Here is a 9,224-nt window from a genome sequence, read left to right on the forward strand (position 1 = left end):
ATGCATGCTGAAAATTTCTACATGCAGATTTTTCAGGGGTGCTGATTTTTGCATGCTGATTTTTATGTGATAAAATGATGATTCTAATTGCGTTGTTAATGAGATTACAAAGTTTAGAATCATGATTAGCATGATCAGCAACCTATGTCATGACATAATCAGTTAGTTTTCAGATCTGAAAATTATAATTGTTGCATATGGTGATGATCATAGGATTCAAACCCTTTCGGTATCAAATGTAATGACCTGCGATGTGATCTGCGATGTCATGTAATTTTTCAGATGCTTGCATGCATCTTATTTGATGTTTTGAGAGGCCTGCGTGCCTCCTAAAAGGAGATGTAATTTATTTTTATTTTTATTTTACATCTGGTTGTATTTCTGTGATGTGATGTACGTCAACGATCAAGTCGAAGACGATGCATGAGATGAACAGGGGTCTAAGCGGTTGATGGCGATTGGATCAAGAGTTGGTCAAGGATCGAATCAAGAAGGCTTGGAACCAATTCAAGAGTTGAAGACCAGTTGATCGATTGACGTGCATGTGCTTGTAATACGACCTAACTAGAATCCATGATCATCACCTATTTAAAGTTTAGCTTTAATTTGATGCTGCGATTATAACTGCCTGTGATGTGCCGTTTGCATGTGATGTGAATGCGAGTCGGGTAGATAGGTTTACATGTGATGTAGCAAACCCAATTGAGACCTAAATCAAAACCTCCTCAATCAAGTCGAGAGTGAACCGACATGAGCAAGTCATATTAGATTAATTGATCTAATTGGTGTCTAGGAAAGCATAAAAGGTGGTTACTTAATTAGGACCTTACTCTCTGAGTAAGGGGAGCCTCCCACCTGCTTACCTGGCCAATTGTTCGATTACCTCTTATGAAGGGCTCAAGTTGCAAACACTAAGACCTGATTAACCAATATTAAGTCAATAGGTCTTCCACTGTAGTAGAGCTGCTAAGGCCTTTCTGATGTTGATTTGTCTCGGCTGGACACAGTGGTCAAGTTGCTTCGGGGGGCTGGACCTCTCTATAGACATGAGATGTTGTAGGGTAAAGGTGGGGTTGGGCACCAATAACTGTTAGGTGAGGACCCAATGACGACTTTATTCCTACGGTTATACGGTGGGTCTGACTTAACTAAGAAATGGGACCAATAACTGTTAGGTGAGGTCTTCATGGCTTAGAGACCAAGTTACACTGCACCATGCTTGAGAAGCATTGTACAAGAGTTGTACACTCATCCATCTATGTGTCACCAATAACTGTTAGGTGAGGTGGCATGTAAATCGGTGGGACCGCAGTACCCACTAGAAATCCTAGTCGTGTGGGATTTCCGTTTCCCTACCAGGGGAGTGTGAGGGATTCGAAAAAATAGTGGGAGTTACATTTGTTCTAAAAGACCTTAGAACAGATTAGGATTAAGTACAAAAGTCTAACTAGAATCTTTACTCTCTGCAGATACAATGTCAGCTTCAAACCCTTTGACCCGTATTCTTGAGACCAACCGACTGACCGGAACCAATTACAAAGACTGGCTTAGAATCTCAAAATTGTTTTGGACTGTGAGAAAATAGGCTACATACTCGATTCAGATATCCCCACACTACCAACACGTCCTACTGATGTTCAGCGTGAGATGCATAAAAAGTGGTTGGATGATGACATTAGAGTAAAATGCTATATGATGGCATCCATGTCTAATGAACTCCAATGCCAGCATGAAAATATGAAGACTGCTAGGGACATACTGGCACACCTGCAAGAGTTGTATGGTGAGCAGAGTCGCACAGCTCGTTTTGAAGTGTCCAAGAGGCTTTTCAAAGCAAAGATGCGCGAGGGGCAGTCTGTCCATGATCACGGTCTGACCATGATCAAGGACCTGGAGGAGCTTGAGAAGCTCGGTATGGACATGCACAAGGAATTACAAGTGGATTTGATCCTACAGTCACTTTCTGATTCATTTGGTCAGTTTATAGTAAACTACCACATGAATAAGATTGAATGCACTAAGACTAAACTAATCAACATGTTGGTAACTGCTGAGGGAGCCTTGAAAGGTTCAAGGGGCAGTGTCCTTGCTGCTGAGTTAACTTCTGGTTCCAAGAGAAAGTCTACTTGGAAGAAAAAGAAGCCTGCTAAGAAGCAGAAGAAAGATAAAAAGCCAAAGAAGGAAGTTCAAAAGAAAAAGGCTAACGACAAAGGAAAATGTTTCCACTGCAATGTCGAAGGCCACTGGAAGAGAAACTGTCCTTCATACCTCGAGAGCCTGAAGAACAAGAAAGGTGACACGCCTTCAGAAGGTATAGACTTGCTCATAATTGAAACTAATCTAACGGTTTCTTCTACTTCTAGTTGGGTTATAGATTCTGGTTCTAGTGCTCATTTGTGCACTACCATGCAGGGTCTAAAGGAAAGTAGAAGGCTGGCGGAAGGTGCGGTAACCCTTCGGGTTGGCAACGGGGCAAAAGTTGCTGCTGTGGCTGTGGGCACCTACCATCTGCGACTACCATCTGGATTTAGTTTATTACTTAGAGACTGCTATTATGTACCTGCTGCTAGCAGAAATTTGATTTCTGTTTCATGTCTAGCACAGGAAGGTCATGTTTTTACTTTTGACAAAGACTGCTGTTCTATTTATTTAAGAAATAAAATAGTCGCACGTGGTTTCATGATCGACAGTCTCTATCATTTACATATGGATGTATCTGTGAATATTACCGAGCAAGAAGTGAATGCCAAAGGATCAAAAAGATCTAGAGATGAGATAAACCAAAGATATTTGTGGCACCTCAGGCTTGGCCATATTGGAGAAGACAGAATGAACAAAATGGATAAAGATGGGCTTTTAGGCTTATTGACTTCCGAGTCATATCTAGTTTGCGAGTCCTGTCTTCGAGGAAAAATGGCTAGACTGCCCTTTGTAGGACATGGGGAGAGGACCACTGAAATACTTACCCTAGTACATACAGATGTATGTGGCCCATTCGATGTGCTAGCCAGAGGACGTTATTCTTACTTCATTACCTTTACCGATGATTATTCACAATATGGGTATGTGTATCTTATGAGAGACAAGTCTGAATCTTTTGAAAAGTTCAAAGAGTTCAAGAATGAAGTAGAAAAACAAACCGGAAAATCTCTTAAGGCTCTTCGATCAGATCGAGGAGGAGAATACCTTAGTGGGGAATTCCGGGACTATCTCAAAGAAAACGGCATAGTCTCACAATGGACACCTCCGGGTACACCTCAACTCAACGGGGTGTCAGAGAGGAGGAATCGGACCCTGTTGGACATGGTCAGGTCCATGATGAGCTTCACTGATTTACCTATGTTCCTTTGGGGAGATGCCTTACTCACAGCGATTTATTTATTGAATAGAGTTCCCTCTAAATCCGTTCCTACCACACCGTATGAGATATGGCATGGTAAGAAACCAAGTCTGGGTCATCTCAAGATTTGGGGATGTCCGGCCCACGTCAAGAGACTACAGGCGGGCAAGTTAGAGGCTAGGACCATAAGTGCTCGTTTTATAGGATATCCTAAAGAGTCATTAGGATACAATTTTTACGTCTCAGAGAATCACAATGTGTTTGTGAGCCGTCATGCCATCTTCTTGGAAAAATAGTTTATCCTTGATAGAGGCAGTGGGAGGAAAATTGAGCTTGAAGAGAAAGTCTCTGAAAAGCAACGAGTCATGGATCCTATAGAACCCATTCATAAAGAGCCAGTACACGATGTCCCTCGACCACCTCGTAGATCTAGTAGGGTCTCCCATCCTTCCGATAGATACTTAGGTATACTAGAAGAGGATACCGAGGAAATGTTCCTAGTGGGAGATAGGGATCACATACAGGATTCCAAAACCTACAACGAGGCGATATCTGATATCGATTCCGAGAAATGGCTGGAAGCTATGAAGTCAGAGTTAGACTCCATGCATTCCAACCAAGTCTGGACCTTAGTAGACCCACCAGAAGGTATTGTACCTATTGGATGCAAATGGATCTACAAGAGAAAGATAGGTTCGGATGGAGAGGTAGAGACCTATAAGGCAAGGCTTGTGGCAAAAGGGTATAGTCAGCGCGAGGGCATTGACTATCAGGAGACCTTTTCACCTGTAGCCATGCTAAAATCCATCCGAACATTGCTTGCCATTGCAGCATTTCATGATTATGAAATCTGGCAGATGGATGTGAAAACTGCTTTCCTGAATGGATATCTTAATGAAGATATCTATATGGAACAGCCTTTGGGTTTCACTTCCAGTGATGGAGATCACAAGGTCTGCAAGCTGCAAAGGTCCATCTATGGACTAAAGCAAGCATCTCGGAGTTGGAACACTCGTTTCGATGACGCAATCAAAACGTTTGATTTCATCAAAAACGAAGAGGAACCGTGTGTTTACAAAAAGGTTAGTGGGAGTGCTGTCGTTTTTCTCGTACTGTACGTAGATGACATTCTCCTGATTGGGAATGATATTCCCATGCTAACCTCGGTCAAGGTCTGGTTGTCAAAAGAATTCTCCATGAAAGACCTTGGGGAAGCATCCTATATTCTGGGAATAAAGGTCTATAGAGATAGATCTAAAAGGATGCTTGGCCTTTCACAGAAAATGTACATAGAGGAGGTGCTGAAGAGGTTCAGCATGGAAAACTCCAAGAGGGGTCTCTTACCCCTTAGGCATGGAATTCATCTCTCCAAGAAGATGTGCCCCAACACATCTGAAGAGATTCAACGCATGAGCAAGATTCCCTATGCATCGGCAATAGGAAGCCTCATGTATGTCATGCTGTGTACACGACCTGATATAGCTCTTGCTGTGAGTGTCACAAGCAGATATCAGTCGAATCCAGGTGAAGAACACTGGACAGCTGTGAAGAATATTCTTAAGTACTTGAGAAGAACTAAAGATTTATTCTTGGTTTTTGGAGGATCATCAGAGTTAAAGGTAGAAGGGTACACAGATTCAGACTTCATGACTGATGTCGATGACAGGAAGTCAACATCTGGATATGTGTTCTTGTGCAATGGTGGTACAGTAAATTGGAAGAGTTCTAAACAACCGATCATTGCTGATTCTACTATGGAAGCTGAATACATCGCCGCCTCTGAAGCTGCTAAGGAAGGCTTCTGGTTCAAGAAATTCATTGCAGAGTTGGACGTGATGACATCAGATGCCATAACACTCTACTGCGATAATAATGGCGCCATAGCCCTTGCTAAGGAGCCAAGGTCTCATCAGAAGTCTAAGCATATAGAGCGGCGCTTCCATCTCATACGCGACTATGTTGAGAAGAAATATGTAAAGGTGCAGAGAGTAGACTCCGCAGATAACGTGGCGGACCCGTTCACTAAGCAGCTGAGTCAGCAAAAGACTGAAGCCCACCTTGAGAAGATGGGCCTAAGATATATGACCAATTGGCTTTAGTGCAAGTAGGAGATTGTTAGATGTATGCCCTAGAAGCCAATTTGGCTGACACATTGTTGATTCTAGGGACATAATTTTGTACTTGACTGTTTATTATTGAATAAATAAAAGGCATCTTTTCATTCATATTATTTATGTGTCTATGAATCGTCCAAGGAATTAATAAGATGATGATACATATTCTCAAGAGTTGAGAATTTGAGCCATGTATCATTGGTGATTAATTTCTAAATGCTCCTGATCAATGGATCATCACGAGGACGGTGATCGATCCGATCAGTGCACAGATCACTTTCCTTCTGGATGGACGAGACTTGAGTCCACAGTGTAGGGACACTGGAGTGATAGTGCAGGTGCTTGTTAGAGAACAAGGGTACTGAGCGTGACCAAGACAATAAGTCACTTGGATGTCTATCCACTCGTCAGTGACTTGCTTGATGTTGCAGTAGTGTGACTGGTCCTTTGACCTGCGGTGCTTCGGCTACTCACAGTGAGGTTATTGTAGTTTGACTGCACACATACATGGTCTCTAGCCATATGGGTCTATGCAGTGTAGATTGGCTGCAGTAAGTTCACTGTAGGAGTAGGGTATGCACCTATAAGGAATCTATCGACCTTGATAGAAGAGGAGTGATCCTATGTGATTTGTTAGACTGAGTTCTAAGACCTTGGCCAGGGCAGTAATATAAAGTGGAAAAAGAGTTTTCCACTATCGAACTCAAGTCGAATAAATCTTGACATATGACAGACGATGGGGTTTGACGAGTTGTCCATGACCTCCGTCCTGTAGGGATCCACGATAGTAGGACTGTATCACATGTTAACTGCACCTAGAGGTTCATCTTTCTATTCTACTGGGTAGCCACTACATGCTGCTAGGTGTCACTGGTGGATGGTGGGACTCATAGGGATTATCTTGATGATCGATAAACCCTAATGAGTTGAGTTGGAATCGTTCCAACCCATTGAAAGGAGTTTTCAATGATATTATGATAGAGATCATAATATATCTCACTACCAGTCAGAGTAGAACCTATGGGGTCACACACACTAGAAGTATTGACCGATCGATGGTTGAATAGTGATTATGAATCACGAGTAATCAATTCGATTGATATTCGGTTGAAGAAGGAACAAAGGGAATTAATTAATTGGACTTGAACACAAATCCTACTTCGGGTAGGATTTCTAGAGTCCTAATTGGATTAGGACTGGGAATCCTAGTTGGAGTAGGACTGGGATTCCTACTTGGAATAGGGTTCCTACAACCCTAATGAGATTAGAAATTTTGAATTAAAATTGGATTCCTACTTGGAGTAGGATTCCTAGAAATTCTAATTGGATTAGGACTTCGGATTCAAATAGAGTCCTAATTGGATTAGGACTAAAATTAAATACATCCTAATTGGATTAGGATTCCTTAAGTCTAAATTAATTATTAATCTAATGAATCAACATGACTCCTAATTGGATTAGGATTGAAGAGTTCAATTGAGTCATGGTTCATTCAAGTTCTAATAGGATTAGGACTAGCATGGATTGAACCCAATTGATTCATGATTTGGTTAAAGCCTAATAGGATTAGGACTTAGCCATAAGAGGGACACCTAATCCTCCTTAGAGGAGGATTAGGGCATCACAAGAAGGAGGGATCACGCCCCTCCTCCTCTCCTTGTGTGCGGCATGAAGAGAGGGGCCGGCGCCCCCTTCTTATGGAATTAACTCTAGGGCTCCTAGATTGTAGGAGCCCTAGATGGCTATATAAGAGGAGGCAAGGGGCCGGCGCCCTAATGCACTTGAAGCCCTCCTCTTGCTGCCGCCACCCTCCTCTCTCCTCCCTTGGTTCAATCGCAAGCAAGGTGCAAGGGAAAGAAGACCTTGGCGACATCCCTTCTTCCTCCTTTTGGCTTCAACGCATGAGAAAAGAAGAAGGCTGCGAAGGGCTTTGATCTTCTTCCTCTTCTTCATCCTTCTTCTTCCTCCTCTCAAGTGCAATCAAGAGTTGATTGAAAGAGAGGAGATCAACCATCAAAAGAAGTCTTTGCAAGGGAGCTAGCACCCCGGGAAGACAAGAAAGATTTGATCGGTCCTCTACTTCGTGTGGATACCCGTAGAGGCCGGACGTTTGAACGGCTTCAAGCGAACCCTCTTCCGAAAACCACGAATTCAGATTTGCGGTGATCATCTACCCGCGCAAGGTGAAGATCTGATCTTCCTAATGGTTTTAAAAGTTTTAATTCTTACCTAATTACGAAAGGTCTCGAAACAACGTTCATGCGATGAACGTTGATCCCGCACATGCCCCCTTTCCGCTGCCATCTGATTTTTGTTTTGAAATATCAGCGGCATGGGCGGGTTCCCAACAAGTCACTTATCTAGTATTAATCTTACGAGTTTACATGAAGGTTTTAATAATTGATTCAAAGTTATTTATCCCACTAATTTTTGTCAAGGAGAATGAGATCGTGGATTTATATTACCCAATGAGCTGAGCATTTTTTAATTTGAAAGGCATAGATCTCTTAAATTTCGAGGACGAAATTTTCTTAAGGGGGAGAGAATGTGAGATACTGGGCTGAAGCCGGCAGCCCCAGCCGACTTCAGCCCAACACCCCTTTTGGAAGGGGCGGAATAGGGGATCGCAGACGCGATCCCCTCCGACTTCTCCGGGCACGAGGATGCCGCTACACCGCGGCGGCACCGCGGAGGGTCCGCGTCCACCCCGCGGCCGCAAGAGAGGCCATTGATCTCGCCCCACCGCCGTGAAAATCGCGGCGGGGAGCCGTTGAAATGGGGCGATAAAACCCCCATCTTCCTCTTTGTAAGAGCACCTCCGAGCCCTCCTCCCTCTCATCCATCTCCTCCGCTTCCTCTCCCTTCTTCCTCTTCCTCTCCTCCCTCTGTTCTTGCCTCCCGAGTGACCGGCGAGCTCTCCCGGCCGAGTACCGTCCGAATCCCCTCACGGCCTTCCCCTGTTTCTGGATCTACCTCCTCTTCGGAAAGCACCGCCGCCACCGCTGCTTGACCACCGGATCGAGCACCGGCGGCCGAGATCTTCCTCCCACTGCCTCTGCCACCGCCGGTAAGCCCTCTCTTGCCTTGATTCCATGCCAAATAGCATGTTTTTTCTCCTCTGCATCAGCCCACACCGAGACCATTCTCGGTTCTTCCTCAACGCCGGCCGCCGCAGCAGCCACCGGCTGCCACCATGGCCGGCTGACCGTCGACTGGACGATGGCCTCCGACCACCCAGGCCGGCCACCCCGCCGGCCCTCTCTCTCTCTTCCGTCTCTCCTTCTTTCCCTGTCTGTGGCGGGGGGTTTTGGGGAAGGAGGCCCATCACGGGCCAAACTGGGCCCGTTGGGCCCTATCCACTGCAGGCCCAACTTGGGCCCAGTCCAGTCCGGTTGGGCCTAGTTGGGCAGTACCTTTGTGGGCCCAACTTGGGCCCAGTTCAGATCCGAACCCGAAACAAAAAAAAAAATTCGAAACCCAGTTCAGACCCGAAACCCGAAATCCGAAACCCAATTCAGACCCGGAACCAAGCTCAACTCTGAACCCGGAACCCGAACTCGAACCCGGGACCCAAAATCCAGAATCCAGTTCAGATCCGAAATCCGACCCGAAACCCAGTTCAACTCGGAGCCCGAACCCGAACCCGGAGCTCGAACCCAAACCCGAACCTGAAACCCGAACCCGAAACCCAGAACCCGAAACTCGAACCCAGAATCCGAAATCCAAAACCCAGTTTAGACCCGAAATTCGAAATCCGAAACTCGAAACTT

This window comes from Phoenix dactylifera, chromosome 1, assembly GCF_051530095.1.
Source record: "Phoenix dactylifera cultivar Ajwa chromosome 1, Ajwa_hap1_PhDact_Kaust_v1.1, whole genome shotgun sequence".
Classification (NCBI taxonomy): Eukaryota; Viridiplantae; Streptophyta; class Magnoliopsida; order Arecales; family Arecaceae; genus Phoenix; species Phoenix dactylifera.